This window comes from Crocuta crocuta, unplaced genomic scaffold (assembly GCF_008692635.1).
Source record: "Crocuta crocuta isolate KB4526 unplaced genomic scaffold, BGI_CrCroc_1.0 scaffold168, whole genome shotgun sequence".
NCBI lineage: Eukaryota > Metazoa > Chordata > Mammalia > Carnivora > Hyaenidae > Crocuta > Crocuta crocuta.
The window spans coordinates 7,420,591-7,434,820 of NW_027532591.1; positions in this window are offsets into that span (position 1 = coordinate 7,420,591).

A 14,230-nucleotide genomic window follows, 5' to 3' on the forward strand; every position below is an offset into this window, starting at 1 on the left:
GAATATTTTCTGTCTGTGGCTTTTCTTTTCATTTTGTTTTAATGGGGCCTATGAATTTATCTATTTGTTCTTTTACGGGTCATGGTTGTATTTTTATAACTAGGAAATCCTTGCCTGACCCAACACTACAAAGATTTCCCCCTATATTATTTTCCAAAACTTTTATAGTTTAGTTTTTTAACTTCACAACTATTTATTCACATTTTCTTTATCCCTTCATCCATCAATAGACACATGGGTCATTACCATGTCTTGACTGTTGTGGAATAATGCTGCATTGAACATGGGGATGCAGATATCTCTTTGAGATATATATTTAATTTCCTTTGGTTAAATACTCTGAAGTGGGATTGCTGGATCACATAGTAGTTCTATTTTGATTTTTTTTAAGGAGTCTCCATGTTACTTTGCACAGTGGTTATACCAATTTACATTCCCATCAACAGTGTACAAGTATTTGTCCCACATCCTTGCCCTAATACTTGTTATTTCTTATCTTTTTGATAATAGCTATTCTAACAGGTATGAGGGAATATCTCATTGTGATTTGCATTTCCCTGATGATTAGTGATGTTGAGTACCTTTTCATATACCTATATTTTTCCTTTGGAAAGATGTCGGTCTAGTTTCAGTGCCCATTTTTAAATTAGATTATTTGTATTTTTCTATTGAGTTTCATAAATCCCTTATATATTTTACATATTAGCTGCTTATCAGTATATTGTGTGTAAACATTTTCTCACATTCTAGAGGTAGCCATTTCATTTTGTTGATTCTTTTGTTGTGCAGAAGCTTTATAGTTTAATGAAGTCCCACTTATTTATTTTTGGTTTTGTTGCTCCTGCTTTGGCACCATATCCAAAAACTTATTGCCAAGGCCAAGGTCAAGGAGCTTATTGCCAATGTTTTCCTCTAGGAGTTAGGTCTTATATTTAAGTCTTAAATTCACCTTGAGTCAATTTTTGTGAGTTGATAGTTAAGGCTTTACATTAGGTTTTCATGATATCTGAGTTCATTCTTCTCTATGGTATGAGGTATTGATAGAAGTTCACTTTTTTGCATGCGAATACACCATTTTTTGAAAAGGCTATCCTTTCTCCATTGATTTGCCATTGCTTCATTGTAAGAAAATCAGTTGTCTATATATATGCAGGCCTATTTCTTGTTTTTTTTTTTTTTTTTAATATTTACTTACTTTTGAGAGACAGAGGCACAGAGCACAAGCAGGGCAGGGGGCAGAGAGAGAGGGAGACACAGAATCTGAAGCAGGCTCCAGGCTCTGAGCTATAAGCACAGAGCCCAACGCGGGGCTCAAACTCACAAACAGTGAGATCATGACCTGAGCCTAAGTCCAAAGCTTAACTGACTGAGCCACCCANGAAGCAGGGCAGGTGGCAGAGAGAGAGGGAGACACAGAATCTGAAGCAGGCTCCAGGCTCTGAGCTATAAGCACAGAGCCCAACGCGGGGCTCAAACTCACAAACAGTGAGATCATGACCTGAGCCTAAGTCCAAAGCTTAACTGACTGAGCCACCCAGGTGCCCGTATGCAGGTCTATTTCTGGACTCTATATGATTCCATTGATCTATTTGTTTATTTATGTCAATATCACACTACTTTAATTATTGTACCTTTATAATAACTCTTGAAATTAGATAGTGATAGCCCTGAATCTTTGCTCTTCAGCAAAGTTGCTCTGGCTATTCTAGATCCTTTACATTTCTCTATGAATTTCAGAATCAGCCTGTCAATTTCTGCAAAAAGCAACAACAATGAACAAAGAGACAAAACCCTGCTGGAATTTTGGTTGGGATGTGTTGAGTCAGTAAGACAAATGGGAGAATCAACATCTAAACAATATTGAGTCTTTTGAACTGTGAACAGGGTATATCTCACCACGGATTTAGGTCTCATTTAACATCCACAGTATTTTGTGGTTTTAAGTATAGATGTTCCTCACAGCTTTTGTTGTACTTATCCATAGGTATTTCATAAAAATACATTTTGGTGCTATTATAAATGGCATGAAATTTTTTTTCTAACTGTTCATTGCTAGCATAAAGAAAAACGATTAATTTTCAAATATTGGTAATTCTTCCACCTTGCTTTTTTATTTTTTTATGTCCTTATTTTATTTTGAGAGACAGAGACAGAGGGTTAATGGGAGAGGGGCAGAGAGAGAGGGAGACACAGAATCTGAAGCATGCTCTAGGCTCTGAGTTGTTAGCACAGAGCCCGATGCAGCACTCAAACCCATGGACTGTGAGATCATGACCTGAGCTGAAGTCGGACACTTAATTGACTGAGCCACCCAGCGCCCCTCTTCTACCTTGTTAAATGCAGTAGTTAGTTGTAACAGTGTTTCTATAGAGTATATAAAATTTCCTACAGAGATGGTTATGTTATCTATGAATAAAGGCAGTTTTACTTCATCTTTTCCAGTCTGGATGCTGGCTATTTGATTTTCTTGTTTCACTATACTTGCAAGGAGCTCGAGTTCAATGTAGAGTAATGCTAGAGTAGACATCATTGTCTTGATCCTGAACTTAGGAGGGAAAATGTTCAGTCTTTTACCATTAAGTGTGATTTTGGCTGTAGATGTGTCCTAGGTGCCCTTAAGACTGAAGAAGTTCCATTATTTTCAGGATTTGCTAAGAGTTTCTATCAGAAATAGACGCTGGATTTGGTCAAATGATTTTTTTTTGTATCTATTGAGATAGGTATATGTATTTTAGTTTATTCAGGTAGTGAATGACAGTGATAGATTTTTGAATGGTGAAACAATCTTGCATTCCTGGGATTAACCCATTTGGTCGTGATACATTCACTTTTTAAATATAGTCTTTAATTTGCTAAAGTTTTGTTTATAAGTGTGGATGCCTGTTTATGCAGACATGCACACTTAATGTGATTATTAATACATTTAGGTTTAAGTCTGTCATCTTGCCATTGGTTTTATATGTGTTCCAACTGTTCCTCATTCCCTCTTCCCTTATTTTCTGCCTTAATTTTGGATTGAATATATCTTTTATGATTCCATTTTATCTCCTTTTTGGCTTCCTAGTTATATCTCCTTGTTCTTTGTTTTGTCATTTTAACGATTGCTTTCGAGTTTATAGTATATGGAACAGCTCCCTTGGGGAGCTTGGAAAAAGAATGAAGAGCCGTCTTAATTTCTTCCCTGGACAGCAGCTTTTTTTTTTTTTTTTTTTTTTTTTTANAGAGAGAGAGAAAGAGAGACAGAGAGAGAGAGACTCTCAAGCAGGCTTCATAATCAATGTAGAGCCCCATGTAAGGCTCCATTCTATGACCCTGGGACCATTACCTGAGCCAAAATCAAGAGTCAGTTGCCCAACCGACTGAGCCACCAAGGTGCCCTTTCCCATGCTCTTTTTCCAGTGGGTCCAAAGCCCAGGGGTACCTTGCGTTCCAATACTTTGGGTGGGTATGGGATACTCAGCCTAAGTTTTGTACTCAGTGGGGCACTTTAAGCCCATTTCTCTTTGACCATCATGCAAGGGGAGGTAATGGGGAAACGCACACCCTGAGGCAACCAGGATGGTTGAGGAAGCAACCTGGAAATACAAGGGTAACAGCGGACAGGGTGCCAGGAGCCTGGCTAAGGCTTGTTCCTGGGCTCTTCCTGTGCGGGTGTTCATAGCTACCTCATTGCTCAAAAGGGGACTTTCATCTCAGGTGACACCTCTGGCCATCTGCCCAACCTAGTATGTGGCACGTGTTGACACAATCTGACAAAACTCAGTAGAATGTAAAGCGCTTGGTGGTGCAAAATGTTGTGAACTTTCCAGCTTGAGTCTTGTTCAGCTCCTCATGAGTTCCAGGCTTCTTGCCTGCGGGCCTTTCCCATCTGGGAATCTCAGCTTGGAGCATTTGCCCAGATCTTAGAGGTTGTACCTTAGGAACAAGCTTCCCCCTGGACAACTTTCCTCATGCTCTCCCCACCCTCACCATGCCTTACCTTGTTGGGTTCCGATCCCCCACCAATATGCTTCCGTTGCACTCCCACGTCCATCTCAGATAACTCCCCTCTCCTTAAGGAGCTTAGGGCCTGGCAGAGTGAGAGAAAAGAAAATGGGCCATGAAACCACGGCATGATATCTTGCTTACATTTGCTGTTTATTCCACGCCAAACATCATTCATGGTACTGCACACAGCCATGATATGGTGGGACGGATGAGTGAGTGAGATTCAAGTAAGTCAGGTGTAGTATTTGTTCAGACAGAACTGGGGCCCTGGGCAGGGTTAAACTATCGATTCTGGACTATTCAAAGCTTTGAGGACACGGGGAGTAAATCATCCTTATTAGCACAGGAAGAGTTAAGGCCATCTCCCTCCACACGAATGCCCGCAGTTCCTCCTTCAGCTGCATCTCAAAGGCATCCAGTGGCCCATCTGTGGCATGGATGATCCCTCAGCCCCCAAAGTAATTATTATCTTGACTTCTAACACTATTTGTTAGTTTTCCCTGTTTCGTTGCAATTATGTAGTGTGGGTATATATAAATATGTTTATATTTATACCTATGTGTGTGTATGTATGTACATCTTTTATGTCTGATGAGCTGCCCCTTTTTTTTATATGACCCAGAGGTTATGTTTCTTGAATGTCATTTTAAGAACACATTAAACAAGACAAAGAAAAATGTTAAGGGAGACATAGATGAAGAAAAAAATAAAGTAGGAAAGAAGGAACTTTTAAATTTTGATGATCTTATTTTTAAGTAAAAGCACATCCATGAGAAGTAAAAAAATAACAAAAATCTAGTAGAATAAAAGGCTAATAGTTGAAATATAATAATGAGAGAGTGTGGTCAGGAGTTAAAATAAGAGAAAAGGCAAAAAAAAAAAAACCCAAACAATGAATAAAAATATTAAAATAAAAGAGGTAAAGGATGTTGACTATAGGCCATGCCTAGGAGTTTAAAAAGTTAAAAAGAGGAGCCACCTAGGAGGCTCAGTCAGTTGAGCATTTGACTCTCTCTCCCAACCAAAAAAGGTAAAAGAGGATTTTTTTAAAGTAAAAATAAGAATGAAAAAGCTAAAAACATGAAGGTAAAAAAGTTTAAAATATATATATATACACACACATATATGTGTTGTTAAGTGATTAAGGAACTATCTTTAAGAGAAAATAAAAACTTTAAAAATATGAGCGAGAAGAGTGAGGAATAAAAGCAAAGCATACAAGTCTTAAAATCATGGGCGAGGCGGGGCTTCTCCTGGTTTGAGCCGCAGAAACGCTGACGGTCAGGAGTCTCGGCCTCCTGCAGCCTCAGCCCTGCAGCCTTCCCGGCAGCCCAAAGGCAGCCCAGCTTCACAGTTGGTGGGGAAACCGGAGCATCCCCATCCTGGTCTCCCCATTCTTCCCAGGCACGTGGGGTGATTCAGAAGTCCGCAGAGAAGTCAGCACTCTGAGGCCCTTAGCATCCTGATGGGTATTCTAGAGGATTCTAGAGGATCAGGAGGTTGGTGGAGAGAAGAAAAGGGTTGCTGTCAAACTCCACCTCCCAGGAAACTGCGTTTTTTAAATGTTTGAGGCAGAGGAAGAACGCAAGTGGTGGTGGTGGAGGGAGGAGGACAAAGAGAGAGGCAGAGAGAGAATCCCAAGCAGGCTCTGAGCTGTCAGCACGGACCCTGACACAGGGGCTCGAACTCATGAACCGCCAGATCATGACCTGAGCTGAAGTCAGATGCTCAGCTGACTAAGCCACTCAGGCACCCTGAGGGCACCATTCTTTAATGATGAGAATGATAACGATAATCATTAAGTGTGTCTAGCACCACGCGAGGTGGGCATTTTCCCACAGATGGCCTCACTTGCAGAGCTCATAATGGCCTTCTAAGTGCCATGTTTCATAGATTTATATCTCATACATTCTTTAAGATGAACTTGCATCTCACAATCTCTGCAAGAAGAGAGCTTTTGTGTTGTGGTTTAATGACCCATGGGTTTCTTTAAATGCACACACACAAAAAAGGTAGATCTTACATTTATGGTGTGTTCGACTTGATGAGATACAGTAGTGCCACTCTGGATGGGAAAACTGAGGGTCCAGGAGACCGAACAAGCTGGTGCGTGCAGATCACCATGGTTGGTGATCTTCCATGGTCTCTGCTGCTCAAGGATACTGAAACGTGTTCTTTCAACCCCCTGGAAATGATCTGACCCACACTGAGGAGGTCAAACCCCAGAATGTGAGAGCAGAAAAGCTCCCAGGAGACAAGCTGGTCGTGGGCCGGGGAACAAGGTGCCGGGTGGGGGGTGGGGCGGGGCAGATCTTACCTGGGCTCTCTGCTCCACCCAGTTCACTGCCCTATGCTGTCTCTTCCCAAGACCTCCTTTTTGGTTTTCTCCACAGGTTTATTTGTTTTTGAGAGAGAAGGGGCAGCGTGTAAGCGGGGGAGTAGCAGAGAGAGTGGGCAGGGAGCCTGAGGAGTCTTGATGCAGGGCTCGAACCCACATGATCTCAGGTGAGCTCATGACCTGAGCCAATCAGAGTCGGTCGCTCAACCCACCGAGCCACCCAGGTGCCCCTGCTTTCTGCTTTTAACATCTTTCCTCTTTCCTTACCTCTCCCCCCCCCCCCCCCCCCCCCCCCTTTTCTTNCCCATTTTTTATTTATTTTGGTTTGTGTTCTTTCTGCCTTTGTCTTCCTGGCTGCTGGTTTCATCAGGGAGGAGGCAAGGAGACACTCAGCTGGAGGGAGGTATCAGCTCCCATATTCTTTTTCGCTTCCACTTCTCTCCAGTCAGCGGACGGCTGGCCGGCTGCCTCTGAGATCGGCGAACTGGAGCAGGACCCGCAGAAGCACTCTGTCCACTGCCTTGCCAGGAGAAACCGTCTTATCTCCTCGTGAGAACAGTTTGTTCCCGTTGTGCTTTGATTTAACCTTACAAGGAAAAAGGGCCAGTTATGGAGTCATTTTCCCGCATATGCCGTTTGAGCTGCCTGGCGGTCCTTAGGGCTAAGTGGTAATGGCCCACATCTGGAGAAGCCTGGTGGGGTCTCCCTGGGCACCTTGGCTTTCTGGTTTCGATCAAAGTGCCTTATCAGTCTCTCCCAAGTGGCTTACAAATGTAGACATGAATTTGTGAGGAGCAAATGGAAATTCAGAGCTGAAAGGGATCCTTTGATCCAGGCTCCTCCTTATACAGATAAGGAAAGGGGGGCTCAGAAAGAGGAAGTGGCTTGCCAAAGCCACACAGCAGATGATGGCCAGGACTGCAATCCTGGTCACTGGCTCGAGGTCATCCAGTGGCTTTCCTTAGGATGAGTTGTAAAAGATGTGCAACAGTGTTTGATGGTGACATGCTCTTGAACTAGAGCAGGCTACTTGCCTGTACTATGCATTAGCCTTCTAACTAATCTCCTTGCCTCTGGCTCTCCCCTCACTAATGAATATGTACATGCTGCAAGATACATCTTCTTGGTTGATCCACTAGTCACATCTCTCCCTGCTCTAACTGCTGGAGGCTCCTAAAACTTGAAACCCAAATTTATTGGCATGGGAGCTGCACACCGTGTGGGTGCAAACTCTCTCCAGCTTTACTTGCTACCACTTCCTGGCCTGAAGGCCAATTTCCTGCTCTCCTCCTGTTTCCCTCAATGCAGGCTCCTTTAGAGCTAATGGGGCCCTTATTCCCTGTGTCCGTGTCAAGCCCAGCCACCCAATAAACTCTGAGTTGAGCCTTTTCAATCCTGTGGTTGGCCTGAGTTCTAGGTCCGGAGCTCTGCTGAGGCCTCTCCTCCTGGGTCAAGGGCTATACGCCTGCCCAGGATCCCCGTCCTGAACCAGAACAGCATCTAGCCCTCACCCCCAGCCCAAGGCTGGGGCCCTGACGACCAGGGTCCTTTCAACTTGAGATGGTCTCCCCCCCAGGACCACATCTTGTCCCTGAACCCCTAGTCGGTGGTTCTATGTCATTTGAACCCCGACTCTGTGTCAGATTCCCATGTCCTGATGCCTGATTTCTTCTTGGACTCAAGGTGGGCAAGAAGTAAGTCTCTCCTCTGTAAAGTCAACCCCCTGCTATAGCATTCAGCATTTTGTGTCTTCAGTTTTACATATGTCTGTCTCTCCAGCGAGGGTGTTCTCTCTGCCATCTTGGTGGCCCCAAAGGGAGCGTGCACACACTCCCCCAGAAGGCAGGGAGTAGGCAGTCAGAACCTGTGTGTTGAATGGATCCAGAGAGATCTAGGAATGAGCGCTCACCGAGAGAACTGGGCAGGATTGGTGGAACAGGCGTCCAAGAATTAACATTCATTCTGATAAAGAAAGAAGGGATGTGTGATAAAGGGAAGACAACATTATTCCTGTCTTCAACAGTATACACGATTTGAAAACTTTCAGGGGTGAATCAGACTCCCTCGTAGAATCAAGTTTTCCCATGTGAAATGTGTGGTTTCCTTCCTCCTTAAAACAAAAACCAGACAAAGAAAAGAACATGATCTCTTACTGGGCTTGTGAAATAATCACCTAAGTGATCTCTCTGCGTTTATTCTTGCTGCTCGAGAATGAACTTGCTACACTACAGTGAACCACAGTGATCTTTGGAAACATAAACCAGACCGTGCCCCTTTCCTGTTCAAAGCCGTCCCTCCCAGCGGCTCCTCGGCACACCCAGAATGAACCCGATTCCATATAGTGGCTGACACCACTCTGTAGGCTCGGTCGCTCTCCACCTCGCAGGCCGTGTCTTCCACTCTTCTCACCTTGCCCTAGCCACCGTGTCTCTCTATTCTTTGACCTACCAAGCTTATTCCTGCCTCAGGGCCTTTCCACTTGCTTTATCTCTCATCGTTACCCCTATATTTTATGATTTATGGCTGACCGTTTTTAAAGAGACCTTCCCCAATCGGGCTATATAACATAGCAACCTCCCCTCCACGGATTTCCATGTTCTCTTTTCCTCCATAGCTCTTATTACCTAAAACTATCTTTTCTCATATACCTGTGCGATATCTGTTTACCTACTTGGTTATCGTCTGTCCTTTCCCAATGTCCACCCATCTCCACACACTGAAATGTAAACTTCATGAGAGCACATGCTCCTTCTCACTTGCTTTTCTGTTTCCAATATTGCATGGCATATAGCAGAAAATCAGTAAATGTTTTGAATTAAATGCTTCAAAAGCTTAAAAAAAACTTTGGTCTCTGACTCTGGGGCGTAGCCTTGATTCCAAAGAGTCCTTATTGCTACCTATTCTTGGAGCGGAAGATGGGTATGGGCATGGTGGTGGTGGTAATTGAACAATGTAGACCCAACGGACCGGGTGTGATCACAGGGCTCAGTCATGTCTGGTGTCAAGGGACCAGAACGCTTATCCACCAGCATATGATGAGGGGCTTTCCTGCCTCCTAAGTCTCTGTGGTCTAACATATAAGGTATCTTTGTAGGCTGACACTAGACTGGGAAAGGAGTGGTCCTGAGCACTTCATTTTCTCCTGGAATTTAAGCTAAGAGTATTTACGACTGCCAAGAGGACATGGATTCACCTTGAGATTCCCCTTAAGCTTTAGGGCTCCTTGTATGTCCAAGTCCCTTCCAAGGCTCTGAGAAGGGCTCCAGCAATGCGCTTCATCATATAAATCTGCACCGTGTTCAAAAAGTAAGCCATTTCACTAAGTCAGTTCATGCCACTGGCTCTGTGCTACGCCTTCCAATGTGTCACACGTCCCTTGGTGTTAGAAGACTGTGGGCATTGCTGGGATTTGGCTGAGGGGAAGTTGGGTTGGGAATGCCTTTGGCTTGGGGTTAGTGAGAAGAATTGCCGTGAATCACTGTCTCCTCCACGTACAGTGAAGTTACGACAGCCATCCTCGTGTAGGAAAGACTTCCAGGACTATTTCTACTGCTCACTCTGCTCTGTCAGGGCCAGGGGTGGGATCCCAGTAGAAACACATGTGCTCTTCCAGGGCAGCAGAAATATATGGACAGCAGAGGAGAAATGATATTTGAAATCTGTGGGGCCAGGAGCTAGTCTGTGGGAAATATTGAAAACTATCAGATGCTTTAAAATTGTCAGTAGGAGACCTGGTTCTCCTTGGCATCTAGTCAACATGGAATTTCTTCCCTGTTAGGCACATACTCAACAAGGCAGCACACACAATTATAAATGCCCCTTGCCGTAACTGCACCAGTAGACTTTATGGGTATTCCTGCAGTCACAGGGCACAGAACCACACCAGTACCAGTACTGACAGTGGGCACATTAATGTAATGTCTTCTATCTTTTGCATCTCAGAGTCTCAGACCCCGATTTAGTGTGTCTGACCTCAATGTATCTGACACATCTGGTTCTCACAAAATGTGTGTCACTTCCAGAAGAAATTGTACTTAAAATTATCACCTGTGCGGGGCACCTGGGTGGCTCAGTCAGTTAAGCGTCCGACTTCGGCTCAGGTCATGATCTCATGGTTCGTGGGTTCAAGCCCCATGTCGGGCTCTGTGCTGACTGCCAGCTCAGGAGCCTGGATTCTGTTTCAGATTCTGTATCTCCCTCTCTTTCTGACCCTTTCCCTGCTCACGCTGTCCCTCTCTCAGAAATAAATAAAAAACGTTAAAAAAAATTATCACCTGTGCCACAAAATAGGATGTCTGGACAAGTATTTCAGTGGCAACATTCCTGCACATATGAGCAAGTCACTATGTGTAGTTTAAAAATAACTTGATTATATAATTAGGTAGCTCAATAAAATAGGCAATTGTAAAAACGCACTTGATTTTCTCTTGGTATATCTTGATTTTGGACTAACGTTTTATAGATGTTTTCACAATTTCTGAGAATACCTGAATTTAAATCTTAAGAGAAGGAACTATCTTGGTGGGAGCCAAAAACATAAACTGAAAAGAATGCTGGTTGAAACTTTAAATGTCAAAAACTGTCACAGGCTAACTAAAATCTCTGCTGGCCATACTAGACGATGACTAAAGAGTCATTGATAGGAGCGAAAATATAGAGAATGACGTTGACAACATAGCCAGAGAGAAGGTCATGAGGTGCAGGGTACCCTCCAACAGAAATGAGGAAAGATAAAAACAGTCAACGAGAAGATAATTTGTACCCTCAAGAGAATGCACAAAGGTCAAAGGTCAATAGTGGCTTCATTTTTGTGAATTCATTGTGCCCTGTTGAAGTTGGCAGTAATTTTATTCAGCTTGATTTGGTGAAAGACCTTTTCGTAGTGACATCAAACTCTTCATATGACATACAAGGACATCAACGTCAAACTGGGTAATTAATGTCTTGAATAATTTTTGAACTGATGACGAGTCATGCAGCGTAAAGCTTGAAATGTCCAGAAATCTTATAGCTCACATATGAAAGAAACTTTGTCGAGACTTACTCAAATATGATGATAATCCTGACAATTTCTAGGACATTCTCAATCACAAGGTATGAAGCTGCAACTTTCTCTCAATTATCCATAATAAAAAACAAATGTGAAGACTCCATTCTGGAGGAAGACAGTCTGAATTATCTCTCTGTTCCCTCTGCAGAAAATATTACCAAATTATTATTCTGTGGAGAAGTCATAGGCCATGATGTAGCCAAAAGTATAGGTGAAAAGCTAATTAATAAAAACAAAAATTGAGGATATTATGGTCTTTGCCAGCTTTTCGAAATGTATAGCTTGTGGTGATTTATTTTCTCAGGCTAAATGATATTCACTCGAGGCGAGTTTTGTGTTCATGATTTTGTGTTCTTTTTTCATAACTGGGCCTTCACAAGAATGAAGCGTGAGAACATCAGGCCACACCAAACGTGAGTTAGCTGCCGGCACACCTCTGTGGCCCTCAGATGGACACACATGGATGCAGGCCTATTATAGCAGGGCCAAGAGGCTGAAGGGGTAGGAATGTCCTGTGGAATGGACTTCATAAAGGTTTTATTTGTTGAAATACTCAGCTACATCTTGCAACAATCCAAGGTTCCCTGTATGGCAGAATAGACCATGAACAAAACAGCATCCTTTTATCTGTCTACCTCAAAACACGGTGTTTTCACTTTTTCCTGGTGTGCGGGGCTGTTCCCCCTATTTTCATGTCTACATGGGATCTCTGAAGGTGACCGCGTTTAGAAATACGGTCTCTGTAGATATAACTGTGGTTTTACATATATATATAGGTTGAGGTTATACTGGATTAGGATGGGTCCTGAATCTGATGTCCTCGTAAGAAGACAGCTATGCGAACAGAACAGAGACACAGAGGGAAGGGGCCCATGGGGAAGGAGGTAGAGATTGGAGGTATGCTGGAAAAAGCCTTCCAGAAGCTTGAAGAGGGACAAGGGTGAGGGATTCTCCCCTAGAGCCCTGGGAGGGAGCATGGCTCTGCCAACACCCTGATTTTATACTTCTTGCCTCCAGCACCATGAAAGAACGCATCCTCGTTGTTTTCACCACCACGTTTGTGGTGGTTTGTTACAACAGACCTAGGAAATGAATACACCAGGTTACTGGTGTTCCGTGGGTGAGTGGTGACAGGTGCTAATGGACAGAGTTTGAAGACAGGTAAGCAGAAAAAGCCCCTGTCCTCTAGCTCTCCAGGACTTTGCTTCAGAAACAAACATTCACGGTGCTTTACTATATATTAATTGTTATTGGGCAGTAAGAGGGGGCAGAGAGAGCAGTTGCAGGCAGTCCTGACCCCATGGAGCTTCTAAGCAAGCAGAGAGATATGTCCTGCCTAAAAAGATGGCTGCTTCCCGGAAGAGACAGCAGAGCAGGGATCCAGACCACATCTCCCGCCAGGCTTCCTGTCGTGGCGAGATGACAGGTTAAGGGGGCAGGAGTGGTATGGGACTGGGCCAACAGCAAACCAGAGAAGCACTTGGGTACAGAGACAGAAGGGGAGAGAGATGGAGAAGGAGGTGGAATTTCAGTATTTTCTGTGAGGAGGAAATTTTGAAGAGAGGGGGAAACGTCTCAAGGTGATTTTTTGGAAGGATTTCCAGGTGGGATGCTGTGCGAATTTTCCAGCGTCGTGCCTTTGACAGGATCAGCAATGCAACAGTCCATAATTATTCAAAGTTTTCAGAGTGAGACCAAGGTTACTTTGATGTGGGGTCTTACAGATACAGGACCATGAGACCTTTGGGCTTTCTGTGGGTTACCCACTGACACAAATATTTTGTAATGGAAGGTGTGACATGAGCTGGCAGGAGAGGAGCAGCAAACCACGGGCCAGGACTAGCGAAGATGAAGACAGTCTATTTGGGAGCCACTCTTTGTCACCCTACTGTCCCCACGACCTGACGCAAGCTCCTCCCCAGGGAGCAACTTATTATAGAGACAGGTGTCATCTCTCTGGAGTGTTGACTACCGGTGCCAATATTGGTGTCCTTCCCACCTTGGCCCAGCCGGAAGTAGGTAACAGCTAAAGCCCACTGGCTTCAGAACATGCTCTGGGAATCTTTCTCAGTCTTTTCAAAGCTCCATGGAGGCCCTTGCTACCTTCCTCTCTCAATTCAGGTATAACCTCAGAGAACTCTCTGTCCTCTCTTTCTTCTCACTGACCCTCCTTTCTACCCTGAGAGTGCGTCTGTCACAGGACCTGAACACATCCTTAGCTGATAACGTGGTGTTATTTCTAAGACTTACGTGTTATAAAGTTCATGATGAAATTCAATCCTAGGGCCCAGGTGGTTTAAAGAATGTTTCCAATGTTCTACTTATTTAGAAGTGTGTGGGGGGGGGGGACTAGTCTTTAAAAAAATCCCTTTACATCTTGGCCAAGTCCCTGATGTACAGTTGGACCACATCATAAAAGACTCTCAAATGGTTATGGCCAGTGTCATTGGATTGAATCATCTCCCTACCCAGATGATGAGTCTGTGGGATTGGACCTCTTCCCAAGCCCAGAGAGCTTTAGACTGCACACTTGGGCACCTGGGGAGTTGGCTGCCGCCATCTGCTTTCTTGGAAACTGAAGAGGAAAAGGCATCTGTCGGGCTGTGCTCCCTCGGTACTAGCCCTACTGACTCTAAACAACATTCAAGTGAAAATAAGCTCCCAAATGATGTCAGATTTGGGAAGAAATTGCATCCTGAGCATCACTCGTGGCTGGCAGTCAATTCTTGACTTTTATTTTTGTCTCTCTGTTGTCTTTCCCAAAAAACATATCCCCTTCTTGCCTCAGCTCAAAGCCTGCACTTTCCACCTCAGCATGAACTTGGGGAACTCCAGGTGCTTTCACTCAGGGTAGG